The 21,883-nt window shown below is 33.8% G+C and overlaps 1 protein-coding gene across 2 annotated transcripts in view; it reads right to left on the reverse strand.

Moving 5' to 3' along the window:
* LOC123706009 (RNA pseudouridylate synthase domain-containing protein 2-like) overlaps window positions 1–21,883 on the reverse strand; it is a 341,844-nt gene that overhangs the window by 302,516 nt on the left and 17,445 nt on the right. The gene's annotated exons all lie outside the window — the stretch shown is intronic.

A 21,883-nucleotide genomic window follows, 5' to 3' on the forward strand; every position in this document is an offset into this window, starting at 1 on the left:
GAGCAAAAAACAGCTTCAAATCAAACTATAACTTTAAATTTATATGTAACAAATACTGCAATAATAATTAAAGTATAAAGACTTAATAAATCCACATCAACAACATCTGTTAAAAATCTTTAATTCTAAATGTCACGAATAAAATCGAACAAGAAAATTACTATATTTTAATTTTAATTTATTCGACTCATACAATTTTATGTATTAGACGTAATTATCATAATTAATCTTGAATATAGTCCATTAACTAGCAGTTTACATCAAATAATTTTGTACAATGAACGAAAACAAGCGATAAATATCAAACATAACTGTTTCATGTTATAAATTGAAATAATTTTAAACGCTAAACGTATCTCATGTGCGTGCTATTTTATTTTTTGTTTTGACGAACCTATCCGATTACTTATTTAGATACATTTGAATAAATTTCATTTAAACTTACAAGTGTTTAATTGTGAGCGTGACACATTCAGGAATTACCGTGTAAAAGTCATTATATTAGATTCTTTCAAATATATTTTTTCATTATTTTCAAACAGCTGGAGAGCGCCGATTCCTTATAATCTGTTATACTATATTACCTTACTAAAAGTCATCTATCTCATTTTCTCATATCCCATCTCTCTTTATAGAAAAAATCACTCGAAGCTATAACGTAAAAAGAACGTCTGTAGCGTTTATGATACACAGTACATACATAAGATATAACACAGTAAGTTTGACAAGTAAGATTATAAACAGCGTTTCCATTGTCACAAAACAATTAAACATACATCTAAGATTACGTTTCATAAATAGCATTAAAATCTTCATCCCCTTAATCCCCACCAGGCCTCGATTAACACAATGCTACGGCTTACGACTCGCTTATACAGATCTTGTTAAGAAACTCGGATTAGAATCGAAATCCTGCAATTGTTTGAGATTGATCTTGAATATTCAACATATTAATGAACAGATTATTATGTGTATAATGAAGTTACTTTTTCCCAATGATAAGTAAAAGATGTAGATAGTTTACCAACACAACATACAATCTTCAAAATTCACACTAACGCACATATGTCTTGTCATATTATGTGCGTTAGTACACCGGCGTTAGTTAATGTCATCTTTGACGTTTCAATTCAACGGAAAAGAGGCAACTACAGTAAATTGTGGCTAATTGGCCACATTTTTATATTGAATACCCAGAGTTGGGCTGATGGTAAGGTAAAATGGTAATCCATTTAGACATAGCGTCAGTCGCTACTCTAATTCAAAAATCCTAAATTGAACGTCAAACTGTTTAAGAGCGTGCACAAAATGAAGTCGCCTGCCGCAAACAGATCCAGCGAGGCATGCGGGATGCAGTTCATAGCGCACGAGCGGCAATCAGAGAAAACCTAACTTATGACGTCACATGTTCCGTTCGTCTAGCTGGGATTTAGACTGTGTTCACAAGGATAGAAATATCTGTAGTAATATAATAAAGCTGCATAGTCTATTTGTGTTTCTTTGAACAAGCTTATATCTCAAGTCATCATATTATTATGAGCTAGCGAATTCAAATACAAGTCAGAATTTAAAAAATATTTTTCTTTATAAACAGGTGTTATGAGTGATACGTATAATTTAACTGCAGTAAAAATGACAATAAAAAATTACGATTCGATGTCAATAAAATTTCGATCATTCGATTTTGAACCATTTTATCATTAGTATCAGTTTAACAATATCTTTACTTCTATCTATTCCTTTGCTGTATAGTCTGCTACCGCTTCGCTTATCGCTTTCACTCGTAATATGACCGCTTCCTTAAAACAGCTGTTGCAAACCTACCGAAGAATGTTACTGACTGTTAGCGACTACGCGTATACTGCATGCGAGTGTAACTTATTGAAGACTAGTTCTGAAACCGCTCTGTTTCGGGATAGTTTAGGAAATTAGATAGTAAAATGAAGACTTTGTGTCTGTGCGTTGTTTCTGCTAACTACTAAAGGACTCGACGATTTAATGTGGTTTCCACTACATGCAGATTTAATCTTATCCTTTACTTACATCTAAGTAGGTTAATACTATAAAATGTGCTGATAAATTTTCTTTAGGGACAAGTAAGTGATCAGCTTTCTGTTCCCTGCCAGATCGAGATATTTTTTTCGTATCCACCGGGAATAGAACCAAGTACCTATACCTAGTCTCTACGCTCGCTAAACACCAAGGAGGCGGTAAATATAAAATAAATCATTGATTAATTGCGAATTATTTTTCTTTCATTATATTTGCAGTAATATCGTTTATTTTTATAGATTCTTGCCTTTCTTATAAATTTCACGGATTTGATTTGATACGGATTCTGCTAAAGACCAACTATGCAAAGTTTGCGGAATAAATAAATGCAATATTTCTTATTCGCAGCTATTCCAAGAAATTTTATATTTGTTCAGATATCAAAGGATATTTCATTTTAATTTAACTTCGGCGAATCTTATTATTTGTAATGAAATCATACCTAAGTACATTTTTTTTAATAATGAAGAGAAAAAGCCAAAGTCCAAATTGGTATAAAGATGTTGTATTTTCTAAAATGGTAATAGACTTTTTATCGGTCCATGATGCTTTAAGGGTCCATCAGGGTCTTTTTTGCAAGGATTTTTTTTTTACATAAAGACAAAGAAACAATCTCAAAAAGTATAATTATTTATTAGTTGTAAAATGTTAGAGGAACATAATATTATGCACTTAGTTGTTATGTTAATAAGATTTGGATATCATGCAATATTTCATATAATAACCCTAAAGACCCCGATATATTTATAGCATCCAATCTTAAAACATGTAGCCTTATTATGGCTCTCGAATGCACTGATCTATCCCGTGGGAGTCTTGGTAGATAATCTGATAACGGAATTACGCCAGTGATATGGAAATGTGATTTCGTATAATATTGTGTAAGATGTATATTGTATATAGATATAGGTATTAGGTATGTTATAAAATATATGGTAGTATCTAATTCGTATAAGGTTTAAGGTTCTACGATGTGTTCCTGGGTCAAATATTTAACATTAAAAAAAATGATTATGCAATTATAATGTTTCGAAGTTGCATTGTTTTATGCTTTTATCACCTTTTTTAAAATATTACAATACATTTAATCTTCGTTGAATATTTTTCCAGCAATGAGCTACTATTTTTACTACTTTTTCTTAGAAAAGTTCTTCTAAATACATACGAAAATTTGTATGAGGAGCAAGATAAACATGCGAGCGAACCCGAGTGAAATAGTTATTATAGCTCATTATACAGCAGTATAACCATATAACAACGCTTACGTATAGCTCTCCTATGAAAACATACACAACAACAAAAAATCAAACGCTGACGCAATCTTGGAATAAGAGCAAACTGTGGAGTAAACCCTATAAAAGATAAAACATTTACCTACTTAATTCATCTCACGAAGCCATGCTCGTTCTACATCAGAAAAGTGTACGAACCAAGCGTTGCATAATATCTCCTCAGTCTTAGGGTGATTTTCCACAAGAGATGTTCTACGTAGCTAGGCTACGAAAAACTAATAGCTATGCTATGTATAGTAACATAGTAAGTACGTGAAAACGGTGTACAGTACGTATTAGCTAAGTAGCTACCTAGCGGTGCGAGTATGATGTGCTATGAAAATGCTGCAAGTAGCTATGTGAGGAAGATGCGCGGATCAAGCTAAAGGTAGGTACTATGTATCGATAGTAGGCGCTCTACACATAGCAAGCATCCACAGAACACATTCATAGCACGCATCCACAGGACGCAATTATAGCACACAACCAATGGCCTCATTTTTTCCATTTCCACCAGTGCTACGTCATGTGCATTATTGAATATGTGTGATAACAAACGCATCCACAGCATCGTAGCATAGCACATCTGGTGGAAATGCACCCTTAACTCTACTCGGAAATACAATCCCAATTATTTCGCAATAGAAAACCATTTGGAATGTAAAATAATGCCCCATTAAAGCTACCCTCAATAGTTTATATTTTACCTTTACTTGGAATTTAATAAAGCTTTTAAATAAATGCAATTTATAAAGAACCAATTAAGATAGAAAATATGTTGATTAGTAAAACAGCAATTTATATAGAACCAATTAGGATGGAAATTATTTTTATTAGAACAGTGTCGCTAATATTTTATTTTAAATGACTGAGTTTTTAAATGGACATAATTTTATATAGAAGTAATTAAGATGCCTTTGCTTACATTGATTAGTAAACAGTTACACTTAAAATTAATCTATACAAATATTATAAAGCTGAAGAGTTTGTTTGTTTGAACGCGCTAATCTCGGGAACTACTGGTCCGATTTAATAAATTCTGGAGGAAGGCTATAGGCTATATATCGTCTAGCTAAGACCAACAGGAGCGAAGCACTGCGGGTAAAACCGCGGTGCACAGCTAGATAACTGTATTATTACATATACTTGAGTAAATAGACTAGCTACATCAGCCGATAAATTGTCTTTAAATAGCGGCTTAATTAAACAACGCCAGTCAATTAACAGTCTGTAGAATATTACTATAAACATAAAAATTGTTTATCGTTTTTATTGCATACCCCCATTTTAATTACTTTTCTTCTTTAGACATTTTATCCACTCAAATATTGAAACAGTTTATGTTTATAGATGCAAGTTTCGCAGTTAACGAGCTAAAATAAACTTTTTAAAAAACTGTAATGTTAGCGATAATTGTTATTTTATTCATAATTTTAAGAACTACCCACAGTTTGTGTAAATATATACCACTTGTATTTAAAAGATTTCATTGAATATTTTTGCAGTAAAAATGTAACTTTTGTAAAACTTTTACCTCTTCATAAATGTTTATTCTTTTTAGTAGGTAAAAGTTTTTTGTATGTTTTGCACGCGTATTACTTTAGGTAATAATACTTAGGAGAGAATATTCAAATTAACTTAACTTTTACTTATCAATTTTATTCTATATTAAGCATGGCCCTAACTTGAATTATTTGAAAGTCGAAAAAGGGAGGATCCTCGAACAGTCTACTCGACTGGCCGGCCGTGAAGGCCCCGATGAATGATGTCGGAAAGTTGTATATATAGCTCTGTAGCGAAAACATTTCGCTTGCGCGATTCAGAGCGAGGTGTCGCTACAGGACTCCCCTCCGAGACCGGAGGTCGTAGTACGAATTGCCTTGCCAGTGCCAGGTATGTTCCAGTGAGTCGGAACAGGAAGCCGCTAGTTCACGGTGAGTCGGAACTGAGTGCGGTGATGCTGCGTGTAATGCTCCAGTGAGTCGGAGTGTGCAGTGAGGATGGCTGTGGAGCTGACCAAGCATGCGCGATCGCACATGGTAGTGGACAGAACTCCATTTGAAGCCGAGTGCGCTGGCTGGCGGGCGGTGATCGTAGGCGGGGAAGGGATAGGTGAGCATGGACATCATGGATGGACAGAAGGAGTTGTGAACTGTCAGGGGTTACCACTGTGGAGGAAGGAAGGTGGAATTCCTCCATCGAAGGAGGAGGAGGCCGTGAAGGCCCCGATGAATGATGTCGGAAAGTTGTATATATAGCTCTGTAGCGAAAACATTTCGCTTGCGCGATTCAGAGCGAGGTGTCGCTACATCGTTCTCTCGACATTACAGATCAATTTTAATTTTAAATTACTTTCTGCAATCAACATCCATTCTTCAACAGACAAATGAAGACTTTACAGCGATATTGTGAAATAAAATGTCAACAACTTCAAAATAGAATACAGATAAGCAGAATTGGATATTCCAATAGAAGTAGGTAGTATCTCTTACACTTGTAAATAGTACTCATAATTTTCAAGAACACTGCTTACAAGCCGTTTGTAGAAAATGTATCGTACATTAATAAAAAAAGACGTGTGGCACTCGGGGACTGCCGCGGTAAAGCTATTGCATGCTATGCCTTCAAGCCACACCTCCACCCGTCGGAGTGGGGAGCGTGAGGTTTTTTCGTTACGGAATTTCTCGATTCGGTCCCCGCGCTCAAGGCCCGCGATAGATAAAACTTGACAACAAATAAAAATAAACACCATAACGACCCATACATTCGTTAGAAAAGCTAACATGTTAACTCTAAAGGTTATAAGGTTTCACTTGTGAAAAATGGCCAAAGCCGGATGAATTTACATATTATGGGTCTAGTGGGACGGCTCAACCGTAGAGTACGGTTTAGTGTACTCTAGGAAAGTTAAAGCGATTAAATCAAATGTTGGGTATTAATAGGGTGTTATTTTTAATGGTTATCGCTTTGGGATTGAAAATTAAGTGTGGTCGTTTATAGTTTAATTAGTAATTTTGTGAATTTGGAGTTCCTTATTGTGTAATACCGCAGTTCTAATAACTCAATAAAGCATGGGACTATTCCTATGAATGACCTAAGAATATCTATACTATGTTCAATTTAATTAATTTAATCCATACTAATATTATAAATGCGAAAGTAACTCTGTCTGTCTGTCTGTCTGTTACTCAATCACGCCTAAACTACTGAACCAATTTGCATGAGATTTGGTATGGAGATATTTTGATACCCGAGAAAGGACATAGGCTACCTTTTATTGCGAAATATGTACCACGGGCGAAGCCGGGGCGGACCTCTAGTTTCTCATAAAGTCGCCTTACACTAATTTTATAGCTATATTTTTTCGGTTGATTGTACCACTTATCTATCAAGCGATAATAATATAAACATATCTATATAGTACATTGATAACATCATTTCAATGGACATCCATCATATCAAATAAAGCACTAGCAATTTAAAACAACGTATGGTTTCTCTACTTCCTATTCCGTTTACTGTGTCTTCAATTATTATAACACTAGATTTCCGCCCGCGGCTTCGCCCGCGTTTGCAAAGGAAAACCCGCATAGTTCCCGTTCCCGTGGGATTTCCGGGATAAAAACTATCCTATGTGTTAATCCAAGTTACCCTCTATATGTGTGCTAAATTTCATTGTAATCGGTTCAGTAGTTTTTACGTGAAAGAGTAACAAACATCCATACATCCATACATCCATACATCCATACAAACTTTCGAATTTATAATATACAGGGCTATTTGTAAAACACCGGCAACCTCGCAGGACAAGATAGCTAACATCTTATGTAACAACATTTGATCTACGACTTTTGGCATAACGCAATAAATTATTTTTAAATGATTTTTTAAGCTTTTATTGTACTCTCCTAACATTTGTAAGTCTATGTTCTATTCATTATCGAAAGGACGACGCGACCCCCCTTTCCCCTCCCGTTCGCTTCTTGTTAACGTAATTTTTGGAATGCGCGTAGAGTTTATAATATTCAAACGGAAAATTAAATGAATATTTATTTTTGTATGAAAATAAAATGTAACAAATTATCAAAAGTCGTAGAACAAAATTAATGTTGTTACTTATGATGTTATCTATCTTATCCTGCGAGGTTGCTGGTGTTTTACAAGTAACCCTGTATATTAGATGAGAGCACATAATTCTAATTAATTATGGCACAGCCGTTGCCGACTTACCATTGCAACCTAGTTAAGAACCCGCTCTATAAAGGCTTGTTCAGAATGGGTGATAACATTATGTTATAATATAAATAGGTAATAAAACATCATCGAAAATAAATAGTAAACTATTGATATAAATAATTTCCTCGATACACAAAAAGTTTAAACTTTTTATGTAAATGGGATATCAAAGTAGATATTAACTGTGTAACTAGTTCTAGATATTCTTTACAATAATGCAAATGGGTACTACATAATAAGGGATTTACTGTAATTAGACTATAGTTAGAGTACAGCCCATATAAAAAAAACACCTTTAACGATTCTAAATTGTCTGATTGTGAAATAATACATCTAAAATTATTACACGGCGAAAAGCACGTATGTAAATCGACAAAGTTTCTAAAATTATTCCTAGTAAGAGAAAATCTTAGCGTTACAAATATTTAAGCTCAATAGTCGACAAAATATGCAAACGCAGTTGAAATACATCCATATAAACACGGTCTTACAAAACAAATTTGCATGCTAATTTAAAAATAGAACTATAAAGTTATTGCCTCTTCAACACAGAAAGCTATAAAATAACTTCTAAGTAGAACCGCGCTATTTTTATTACTTACCTACAACATAATTGCAATATTGCTGTAGTAGCGTTATCATAAACTCACTTGGCTCCGCGTAGGCCGTAGAACCTACTCGCTGTTTGACTCGTAGCTTATGGTTACGACGTAGGCTTATTGTAGACAGCTCATAAACGTACACCAAATTGAGTATTATTTGAGCGAGATAAAATTCTCGTTATTAGAAGTTAATATTAGAGAATCAACAAATTTTATCGTTTTAATAATAAAATGTTGGTCTCGTGTGTGCTTGTTTGCGTATAAGAGATTGATATTGTGTTTAAAGACATGTTTGTAGAGCATTTAGTCTACTTAACTCTACACTAATAAATGGCTATGATTTCTTATTAACCCATTGAGCCCCAAGCGGCCCGATTGGTCCCAGACACAACAGATTTTCTATTGTGTCTGTGGTTCCGGGGCCTGAGTTATTAAAACTAAAGCTATTTTTAATTGCATAGTAACACCTGTGTCTAGTTTAAGTAGTTCTTGTTCTTACTGTTCTACTGTTTGTTATCCCAGATAAATTAAAATAAAATAAATAGGTATATGGATCTAGAGTTGTGACTTTTCTACTCTCTAGATACCATAACACAAAGTAACTTAATACCATTTAAAATATAAGGAATATTTATTTATCTCCACCCCAGTAGTGTATGCAATACCGCTACAAACATAGCCAGTTCTCGTTTTAACAAATTGCAAGTACGTGGGCACAGCACAGCCTCCCGAGGGCCTCATCTTAAATTTAAACTTTTGATATGCCATATTTATCATGTTTGCTACGCGAATTTTTGAGGAAGGATTTTGTTAACAAATTGTTTGCACTTCACTCTCTTATTATTTAAGTAGTAATTAATAATAACAATATGAGGTTATAAGTTTAGTTTAGCCACAGCCGGACGACATCCGAATGTAATAATAGGTACCTACTTATGTCGGTATATCGGCCTTCTTATCCTTGTATAGTATATATTCCATTTCTGACCAATTTCTTGATTTAGTTGGCTTATCTGTACGTTTTTCTTCAATCAAACGGTTATTTAAATCATCCCTTTATGTGCGAATAGTATTTGATTTTAAAAATAGAAAAAAACTGCAAATAAGACAACCTTACACTAAAAATACGTAAACAAAAGTCAATTTACGCGCCAAAATTCGATACCAAGCGCGTAAAACCCCACTCCGGGACACATAAAAGGCTTCAAGAGTAAGACCATCACCCTTCCGTGAAGTAAAAACGCGGGAAACACCCCCCACTTCACACCCCCCCTCCCCTTGTAAAAGAACGCACGTGTCCTTTTGGATACACTTAATGAATTTTGCCCGTGCGACAAGGCAGGAGATTACGCGAAAATAACTTGGTTGTGCACTGACAAAGTGCAGTGAGCGGTAGTTTAGTTTTCGCGTAAACCGAATGCCCACCATTTATCGCTTGTCTCTATATCTATTGTTTTCTGCTCGCGCCGCCATATTGATAAGATAGAGAAAATATATACAAAATAAACAAGACATGTTAATAATCGTTTTCGTCAAATCCATTGTTTCTGCTTCCGATAGAGCAAGATGACACAGATTCACAGAACTCTTTTCCACACCACCATGAAGTAATCATATTACTGTATTGAACTCAATTTTCCGCTTCCGCTTATCATTTACCCCACAGACTACCTCTGTTCTTCAGTAAACACGTTTAAATGCTACCCTACTCACGGTTTGTCGCAACGTTGGATACAAATTGCGTTAAAACATCAAAAAACCCCGCGCTTACTCACTGATACAGAATGCTCTTTTTAACCGTTTAGTAAATTTTTATTTTATTGGAGACGTTTGTTTCTGGTAAAATTTTGCTTTGATTTATGTTAATAGCACTAGATTAACACTGTTAAGTTGACTGATAGGTAATCCGTAATAGATAAATAGCATATGCATAGCGCGACTATAATATTAGAGAGTACACACGTATCGATAAAAAGAGCTACGTAAATTATATCATATATAATTCCTTGTTACATCCGTGCAAAAGAACACTGATAAGAGGTAACCTTCAGAAGATCGTATATCAACTAACACAAATTCCTAGTAGAAACGATTTATGAAAACCTTACTATCGCGTTTTAATAAAGCACTAATCTAGGATCAGTGACAATACTAATAATTAATTGACCCACTTATTAAAGCGTGCTTTTATAAGATTGCTTATCGAAGTCTCTAATATTTAACGTTATAAACAAATAACAACAAAATAACACCCAGAAATGATCAAGTTGCGTATACAGTTGTAAATAATAACCTCCCTTATCATTTAGGAAAGCATTAGGCACCTCACTTATTTTCATTACAGCAAGCTATTAAGTTTCGACAGGCGTCTATTTACTCATCGAACGGAACGGCAAATTCGGCTACTTTCACTTCATTAGAACATTAGGGGCTACAACGTTTGTGTACTTGGGGGTAATTAGTGTTTTAACGTCTGGGTATTTTATGGGTCAAACTGAAGTTACTTAATTTCGGTTTGTATAGTGGTTGTGAGTATTGACCGGATTCATTAGAGAGGATTAAATATACTACATACTTAAGTACTATTTTGTAATAACATAATGTATTTCAAAAATGATGGTATAGTTTAATATCAAAAAATATTGTTATTGGTGTTTTGAAATGAACATAAAATGATGCTGTGAAGGCGACTTCACAGATGCCTCTGTGAAGTCTCCTTCACAGCATCATGATTATTTTCATCTAAATAAGACAATATATAATCTTTAAATGAATATATGAACGTCGCGCCTTTCGCAAATATTATTATCAATCAAGTAGCGTGGGCGCTTTTTCATCGAGAGGACAATTAACACCGATTGTTTGATAGTTTCAGCTCTTATCTCTACAGACTCTACTATTTGCTAAGCATTGACTTAATACCAAAAGCACTAGAAGACTAACGACAAGTTTTAAACCGCTCTATCCGAGGTCTTCGTCATCCCTATTCCTACACATAGTGTACACTTATTCGATTCGGTCATAAAAACCATTTTACGGCGAGTTTCATGCGCTATAAATTATCATTCTGCGACTATATAAATTACTGAAGACACTCGTAAAACGCTCTAAGTGTTTCCTAAATTTACTTGGAGAATAATAAATGATTTGTGTGTCGCAGTGTTTAGAATTTAGAGGAGATTGTGTTTGAACAACTTGGTATTGTGATGGACTAAGTAATTTTACGGATTTTTCTTTGGCTAGAATTTAAAACTTTTTATCTTGGTATATTCGTTAAAATGGGCATCTAGAGCTTGAAGATAAAGCAAAGTTTCCATCGCTATTCTAAATAAGTATCTATACAAATGATGATATATTGTATATATAGTTCATAAAACATAGTAAACATTCTAAATACCTATTTATTGTTTTTGCATCAGATTACATAGGTAACATAACATATGTATTTATTTAATATTACGGACATTACGGTGTTACAAGTCATATCTAATATACAATAAACGACATGGCTTAAACATAAATATCCATCAAAAGTAAAAATACAAGATATATCCCACATTGAATACCAAGTCATAAAGCAATAACAAATGTACCCAAATATCTCTTTGTCAAACGGCGTAGGCGACCACCGCCTACAGCCTTCAGAAATGGGTCGCCTAGAGTAGCCACAAATCAAGTGCGACCAATATTTTCAAATCAAACACATATCCAAGTATACTATATATTTTTACTAATAATAATATTGGAGTTTCTGTTTGTTCTATTATAATAGAATGGTTAAGCTGAAAATAAAATGAAATGAAACGGTCGGTTTCTAAGAAGTATATATGTAGATTATGCTAAGAAAAGCGTCTTAATAACCGCTTTTTACTAAATGCATATGGTTGAGGGTAGGATGGTGGTAGGATACACGGTACATTTACCAAAATAGCATTTTTTTTACAAGTTTTATCCGTCTGTTCCAGCTAATCTATGGAACGGTACGAATAGTTTTTGACATAACTTACAGAAAATTGATACTGACAGATAACTGATGTTATAAGGAGTATCTAAGACTACTTTTTATACTGATTTTCCCGCAGGTACATTAGGATTAAAGAAAAAACTTATATGTCTGTAACCGCGATACGCTACTAGTCTACTTATATAAGGTTCCCACGTAACAATCCCATATTTCAGGACCTTTCTAGCGTGTGCACTTTGTTGAAATTCGTCTTTGAAACCGTGATCGGAATGAGCCTATTTTACGGGACTTAATTTGTTATTTGCTAATAAGACAGGTCTTTAAGGCTGAATTTAACGTGGAATGTTTAGATTTTGTAGGACTATAATTTAAAATTAAAATGTAGTGTAATTATTATTAATCATACTATAACTTAATAATTAATATGTATCACGACCGGTATTTTTATCACAATGTTTAGGCAAATTTCATTCAAAATAATTTAAAACAATGGTGTATTTGGTGAGACTAACAAATTATAATTACAAGTTTTTATAACGAAATACAGTTTAAAAATCAAAACATTTACCGGTAATCAATAGTATTGTTGGGTTTTTCAGATACTTTGATAACTACAACGACTAGTTTGAAATTCGTTCTTCAAGTATATTATAGGTAATAATAACACACACCTAGCCTATATTTTGTCCACATACTCGAAGAACACCACGACCCAAGAAAATAACTCCCAAATAGGCTCTTAACAAATAATTACACGTCGAATCTGCTTCATAACGAAGCGTCTAAATGAATACTTAACCTTGGTTGTTTCGTGCACAATTTACTTCCTCCAAGTCATTATCAGCTTTAATTACAAGCGGGGCTTAGCGTAAAATGTGCAACATTTTTGTAACCATTCTTATATTATCAACTTTTAATTACTTTTGTTTTGTACTTGTTACTGGTACGTACAGTTTTATTTACTTGGTTTTACTTGGTTGTCGTGATTCCGATGTCTGTAGTTCATATTTATGGGTTAAATATCTGCAATGCGTTAATTCAGTAAAACATGGTACAGTTTTTATCGACAAACTAGATTTACACCCGCGTTTTTAAAGAAAAATCGCATAGTTCCCGTCCCTGTGGGATTTCCGGGATAAAAAGTAGCTATTGTCTTATTCTGGGTTTTCAGCTACCTACATACCAAGTTTCATTGTAATCGGTTCAATAGTATTTGCGTGAAAGAGTAACAAACGTTCATCCATCCATCAAGCCTCACAAACTTTCGCTTTTATAATTTTAGTAGGATTTTGTCGAAACATTTCTTTAAGTATCAGAAACCTTGTACTTGAACAACCAATTACTATAAATATATAATTGATAATCGTATCTTTATAGTGGGTACCTATAGCGTAAGACTGAATATATAATATAAATTGAGCTTAAAATTTGCTGACAATACTTTATTAATACGTGAGGTGTTAATATATGAGCCGCTTTATCACGCTTTATCAAGAACGAATTTATAATATTGTGCTAAATATTTAATTAAGAAACACGCGCTATATTTATTACTAGTTTCCGCCCGCGGCTTCGCCCGCGCAGCCAAAGAAAAACCCGCATAGTTCCCGCTCCCGTGGGATTTCCGATATTGCGTCATTTTCCCGGGATAAAAAGTAGCCTATGTCCTTTCACGGGTCTCAAAATATCTCCATACCAAATTTCATGAAAATTGGTTCAGTAGTTTAGGCGTGATTAAGTAACAGACAGACAGACAGACAGAGTTACTTTCGCATTTATAATATTAGTATGGATAAGTTAAAACATTATTTAGAGGCCTTAATTTTGCCAATAACCAACATATTTAAATTAAGTTCTATATTATCAAATCGTGTTGCTGCAAATTGCTTAGGAAGATAAGTAGGTCTGTAAATTAATCAATCCAAAACAGTTCAACAAAATTCAATGGATGGTGGAATAGATGGATGGTACCTATATCTTATTCTATCTATAGAGTTGGCTAGATGTCAAATATATATAAAGTTTAAACAATCAACCCCTTGCCTATAATACGTAGGCGGTCCCAAAATTACCCGACCTGACTTACGTACTGGCAGTTTTATTCAATTAAATACTTTTATTAAAAAGTCTGATCAATGCGGATTTTAAATTTGGAATTCGAACACGCTAGGTCATTTGTCATTTGTTTTGTAGTCCTTGAAAGTGAACGCTGTAAGAGAATTTTCTAATATGGAAAAAATTGGTCTACGATACGTCATTCAATGCTTTCATTTGAAAGGCCTCAGCCCAACTAACATAAAAGAAGAGCTTGATTCTACATTAGGGGAGTCTTTTCCTTCGTTTACAACGGTAAAATATTGGGTGGCCGAGTTCAAACGTGGCCGTACGAACTGCCAAGATGAACCTCGTAGTGGGCGACCAAATGAGGTGACTTCGCCAGAAATGGTAAAAAAATCCACAAAATTGTATTGGATGATCGTCGACTAAAAGTGCGCGAGCTAGCAGAAATGGTAGGCATTTCAAAAAGTGCAGTACATCGTATCTTAACTGAAAACTTGGACATGAGGAAGCTGTGCGCAAGGTGGGTGCCGCGATTACTCACACTAGAGCAAAAAAAGCGTCGTGAGGATGTTTCATTCGAGTGTTTGGCAAAATTTCGAAACAATAGTGCAGAGTTTTCGTCGATTTATTACCATGTATGAAACGTAGGTTCATTATTTCACACCGGAGACGAAAGAACAGTCTAAGCAATGGACCGCAAGGAGAGAATCGGCCCCAAAGACGGCAAAAACGGTTTCATCGGCAGGAAAAGTCATGGCATCGGTTTTCTGGGACGCTCGTGGGATTATATCTTCATAGATTATCTACCAAGAGGAAAAACCATCAACGGCGAGTATTACGCAAACTTGTTGCAGCGTCTAAGTGAAGAAATAAAGATAAAACGGCCTCATATATCAAAGAAAAAAGTTTTGTTTCATCGGGACAACGCGCCAGTCCACACCTCCGGCATTGCGATGGCTAAAATCGAAGAATTAAAGTTTGAATTGCTACCTAATGCACCTTATTCACCAGATTTGGCCCCATCTGATTATTTTCTGTTCCCATACTTAAAAAAATGGCTCAGTGGGAAAAGATTTTCAAGCAATGAAGATGTTGAGTCTACGGTTAATGCCTATTTTGAAGAGCTCGACGGTTCCTACTACAGACGCGGCATTGAAGCTATAGAGCACCGCTGGGAAAAGTGTAAAGGACTACAAGGAAGCTATGTAGAGAAATAAATATAATTAATTCCATATTTTTTGTTTTTTCTTGGTTAGGTCGGCTACTTTTGGGACCGCCCTCGTATCATACCGTTATAACCACAGTTTGAACACTGTCTCCAAAGTACCTATATTACTATTTGAACGCCTCATTCAACCTATTTCATGCCAATTCCCACTAAAAACAACAATCATTCACAATCTCATCTTATCTTCAATCAAACCAATCATGCAATAATAGAAAGCAAACAGACAAACAGTCAATACAATCTCGTTCATATGTACCTACCTACGTGACTGGACGAAATTATTTTACACCTGGACGTTACTATATTTCCAACGTGGGAGAGTGATAGCGCTATACGACTTATATAGCTCTGTCCCTTTTCCGCTCTGGAATTAATACTGTTTTTCCGAATCACTTATGTTTGCGAGATTATTTGTTCGGCTATCAGTTTATTACCTCAATGACTTGCAACTTTATGAAATGATAAAGGTCGATTCGCTTGAAGAATGATATCATTTATTGGAAGGTACATAGATTATATTCTTATAAATTGAGTATTGCCGCTTTTTATTGATAAAATAGAATAAAGAGCACCTTTTTTATTTACTTTATTGTGTAAATAACAAACAATATTAAAATAAAATAAAAGAGCTTTAAGAAATCCCTCGGCCACAAAAGGTTCCTTATTGTAAGGTCTAGCTACAACGCAGTAAATATATTTAAGTCGAGTACTTAGGTCGAGTATATCATTATTATCTCTATACCTACACAGATTAAAAAAAATAAAAATAATTTGTATTTACCGTCTGTTGTAAGAATAAATGTTTTCAATATAAATTAACAATATACCTAAAGATGCCTCCAATCATAACAAAAGATTACAACAGAATGTCCAAAATTTTCTCTACCGTCTATTCGACAAAAATATCAACCGTTGTCATGGCAACAGGCTCTTATACCCAGTCTGGTAACTCTCAGCCAAGAGGAAGCTCAATAAATGAAACCATTATATTCAAAAGGCATTCAATTCCCTGTAAAAATAAACCAGTTTTCGCTAATCTGAATCTAAAAAATCTTTCCCCGTGACCTCTTCGTGTAAAGCAAATTAGTTTTCTGTTGGCCTTTTGTCCATATGAAGAAATTGTTGGAGTGACTTGCAACAAATTCAATTTAAACAATCCTATAGTAAATGGTCACTCTTGTTATACTTATAATCGTTTTTTCCAATTATATATTATTATTTCTATATCAGGTAGGTACCTCCTTTGCTTGCTTTAATATAAAATAATAGGTTTCACACAGGGGCGGAAAAAATATTGTTCTAAAATCCTTGCATGTTCCTTTCTTTAGAAATAATTATAATATACTGAACTGATGGAGAGCATAATATAATTTTAGCGATCTGATTAATTTTGCGTTCAACATTTATACCTTTTGTGTTGTACAAAGCTTTGTAAGATGAACAGTGCCTTCTTTATTTTTTTGTATTAGTGTTTTTTAAGTAAAATTGTCTTCTGATAAGATTTGTATAACTTTATGCATTATATAGGTACGTAGGTACACTTGTGTATTCTCGTATGATATCCGCGAGGGGGGCTGGTGACCTGTACCTCGGACTTCTATGTAGTCTATTTCAGGCACCAGTTTTTCACAACGTTATCTTCTACTATATACATTGTGTAGTATTACTAAGTTTTTGTAACCTTTTAATGTTGTGAGAACCAAATAAAGACGATTTTATTATTATTATTATTCAGACATAAACCAAAAATATAATGCTCTCATCATAAATTATATATATTCAAAATGAAAGAAAAATATTTTTATTCTTTCGTATCATTCCTCTCTTCAGTTCATAACCAAAAATTCGTAGTTACCTAATCATTGAACCGTTTAAAATTCCATATTAGTCCTCATTATAATCTTTTATCATTGATTAAAATAAATCAAACAGAAATTATATTCAAATATAAAAAAAATCACATTTGATGCAAAATATATAAGGCCTTTCATCCTTTTATCAACCGCTCTGATGGTTAATACAAAAAAAACATGAACGGTTGTGAATTTTTGTCAATATTTATTACGAACTGTATCAATACATTCAGCTTTAATCACAACGGCTACTAAAATATTAAACTTCAGCGTGGAAAACGTATTAAAAACAAGAAGCTTATTTCGTTATTTTTGTAGTAAAAATATGTTTCTTAATATATTTAGGTATCGATCGCTTAATCGTTTTAATATTGATTTTTAAATTATTTTTCGCTTTCTGATTATAATAGCTTAAATATAATATGTTCTGTGTAAGATTATTAAGATTTATATTTTTGTAATTGGTGGCAAATAAAACTATATATAAATAACAACTAAAAAACTTTCCAAACACATCCTACTAATAATATAAATGCGAAAGTTTGTATGGATGTATGGATGTTTGTTACTCTTTCACGTAAAAACTACTGAACCGATTACAATGAAATTTAGCAATTAGCACACATATAGAGGGTAACTTGGATTAACACATAGGATAGTTTTTATCCCGGAAATCCCACAGGAACGGGAACTATGCAGGTTTTCCTTTGCAAACGCGGGCGAAGCCGCGGGCGGAAATCTAGTACATAATATGCTTAAAAAATTGCATTTGAAATTAAGTAAAAATTAGCTCTACAGTTTAAACTGCTCTACGGATATTGATACTACTTTACCTTGAGATTAGATTCATTACTTTTCGCCAAAGAATGTGAACAAACAAAGAATTAATAATATAATCAAGTAATGACATTACTGGATTCAATACAAAGTCTAATCTGACTGTACTACAACAGCCTATTTACGATGGAAATAAAACCTCTTACTACAAACATATTAAAAGTACCTACCTTTAACAAATTATCCTTTTTTCAATTAACTGCGTAGAATTTTTTTTTTAATAATTTCATTATAGTATCTATACTATTTTTATTTGTGCTTAGCATTAAGTAAATACCTAATAAATATTCAAGAATATTTTCTTAATATCCTTACTTTTTTCAATTTTCTACTTTAAACTCTGTACCGTTTTACAACTTTTACAAAATAATGAACACACATAATATAACTTCACGAGGGTTAAATTTCCAACGGGAAGCGAAACTTATCAAGTTTTCCGAGAAACCTTTTTCCATTGCGTGGGAAAATATAAAAAAAAACATGTAAACAGTTTTGAAACAGCAACATATATTTATTTTGATCGTGTACATCAAAGAGAGTTATGGAGTTTTGTGAAATTTGTGTTTAAGAAAAAGTTAAACTTATAAACGTTTTTTATCGCTAAATAAGTGAAGTATAACCATTTGACTTTCTTAATGATATTAAAAGACTAATCTTGATTTCATAAAAAAACTGTTTTAACCAAAAAGGATTGATAACAACATGCTTTTATTTTATTCGTGTATTATTCGAGACTCATGTAGAAGAACTTGAATATTTAACTAATTTATTTTACCTAAACTAAATTGCATTTAACGAAGCTGCAATAGTAGATCCTTAGCGCGATGTATACCTATATATCCAAACGTAACTCGACCTTTCAGCTCCCAAGATTTATTCCTTACCATTTTAAATATATCACCAGTACATTTTCATTCAATTCGCACGTAACAAAGCGATATTTTTCACCATTTTAAACGTGTCCCAGCGACCGCGGAGCGATCAGCGAATCCAATTTGCGATCTGATATACCTTGGGCGATCTCAGATCGTTTCATGGGTCCTCTTCATAATGGCCAGCGTTGGCCCAACACATGATCGTCGATGTTTGCCGCCAATACGGCGAATATGAATAAACATCTACAATGACGGCCGACCATAGGCAAATGTCTACAGGACAGACTCTCTACACTATCGTGATTGCCTCTACTCACGCAACTCTGCCCATTGTGAAGAAGGCCTATACAATCGCGGCCGATCATAGACATTTAGGCCCTCTACACTATCGTTATTGCATGTACTAGCCCAACGCTGCCCATTGTGAAAAGGGCATTACAGTTAAGCGGGCCAATAAATATGCAATGAAGTCTGCGGCTATCAATCTACGCCAACCGAGGTGTTTATGAAGATGTGCGATTCGGCCAGCGGATTGCTAACTTATTGCTCGGTGTGCCCATATGCCGCTCAATAAGGAATTCATGAATATGATGGATGAAGTAATCCCGTTCAATCATTCGCTTCTCGAATATTCTGGAACGTTCCAGCACTTTATCATGCCGTCAATTCCGCTGCGTTTGATGTTTGCGTGGGTTTGATTGATTTTTTTTAATCTTTCTAATCTAGACAATGAGGTGATAGTATAAAATTTTTGGTATATTGCAGTTATTTCAAAACTCCTATTGGACCAATGTCCATATTTTTAAAACTGCAATTCAACCAATGTTGGATTGCAGTTTTAAAAATATCCAAAGTTGTTTGTATGGCATTATTCTAATTTTCTAGTTAGGGAAAACAATTGAAACAATGTATATGACTTGTAGATATGATTATGGCAAACACATTAAAAAGGGAGTTTCAAAACGAAAACAGAAACAGCTCGTAAATCTAAAACAAATTAAACATTATTACTTTAATGTATCAGTATAATTGCCTTAGCAATCCGGTATTGTTATAAATTAATTTTTCCGTCTTATTAAAGGGAATATCACGGGCCGTCAGGGGCAAAACCGTATTAATTTAAGGCAGCATTGTTTGCCCCTAATTAAAAGGGAAGGCTGAAAGAATTAGACGCCCACATAACCGCATCCTGTGATCTTCGCAATCCGCAACAATTTAGGGCTAATATTTGTTGTTTGGATTTCACGTTAATGAGACTAAATATATATTAATTTTAATATAATTTACTACGATTAAATTACCTAATTCTACTAATATTATAAATGCGATAGTTTGTGAGGATGGATGTATATGTATGTGTGTATGTTTGTTACTCTTTCACCCAAATACTACTGAACCGATTACAATGAAATTTAGCACACATATAGATGGCAACTTGTATTAACACATAGGATAGGTTTTATTCCGGAAATCCCACGGAAACGGGAACTATGCGGGTTTTTATTTAAAAACGCGAGCGAAGCCGCGGGCGGAAAGCTAGTCCTGTATATACTAATTACAACTTAACTTAATTGTTGTTATAAAGACTCATTGGAACTTTCAAATTCTCCAATTATCAAGATAAATATTATTAAATTTCGGTTATCTATTTGAACACGAACGCAAGTAAAATCTTTATAAATTATATAAACATAGAAAACATTCATGAATTGTTCACACAAAAGTCCCGTAACTATCCCGCAATCACTGTGATTGCTAATTGCATAACCTGAGTTATCGCTCAAGTTATAACAGTTATTTAACTATAGCCTCATTTATCTGAAAGCCAATTAAATTCTCGCAAACAAACCCTGGCTATATGCCAACATTCGATTAAGTAAATAGGATACAATATCTTTCAGAAAGCATGCTTCACAAGACTACATTTCACTCCAAACTTCGGTAATAAATTATAAAAAGAAAACACGCAAAACCATCGTTAATTTTTTGTATGGGATTTACGGCGAAATTTATGAAATCTACAGGATTATGTAAATTACTAATGTTGTTTTGCCGATAGAAATACATTTGCATTTCATTAGCAGCTACAAATTTTCTGAAATGGTTTTAATTAATAGTTTTATATTGAGTTAGAACATACGTGTAACATGATATCAAAACCGTTAATCTATAAGTACTAATATTATAAAGCTGAAGAGTTTGTTTGTTTGAACGCGCTAATCTCAGCGATCTGGTCCGATTTTAAAAATGCTTTCGGTGTTACATAGCCCATTTATCGAGGAAAGCTAACACGCTGAGAACCACAGGAGCGGAGCAGTGCGGGTAAAACCGCGGGGCACAGCTAGTTGTTAATATTTATACTTCATTGCAGAACACACTTTGTTGTAGGTAACAGAGTAATTTACATATTATAGCTAATTTATAAAATTATTTTAAAGAAAAATACCTACATTGAATGAAGTGCCTCAGTGTCTACATAATATGCAACACACTTTATCTATTAAGGACACATTAGTTTAATGAATGATGATTAATTGTATAATAAACTAAAACACGGTTGATCTTAAAAAATAAATTTATTCCTTCTCTTTCTCTTCATACAATTACCTACAAAGGTATATTTCGGCACATTTGTCTGTAAAAAATAAAACCATTTTAACCTGATAATAATAGGGTTACAATCAATAAAGAAAAGGTCTTCATAAAAACTTAGTAAGCAACCCGTTGCGCGGATAAACGTTTGATAAATAACTGGTTTTATTAAAGGGTGTGAAGCCATTTTCTTAATAACTTGACATTGATAGATAGCCTCGTAATTTAGAAGATCATAAATAATTAAAATATCTGTGAAATTTCCGGGTAGCAACGCGACACTGGTATATTTAGCGCTAAAAGCTTTACAAA

The sequence above is a fragment of the Colias croceus genome, chromosome 3 (genome assembly GCF_905220415.1).
Source record: "Colias croceus chromosome 3, ilColCroc2.1".
Taxonomy (NCBI): domain Eukaryota; kingdom Metazoa; phylum Arthropoda; class Insecta; order Lepidoptera; family Pieridae; genus Colias; species Colias croceus.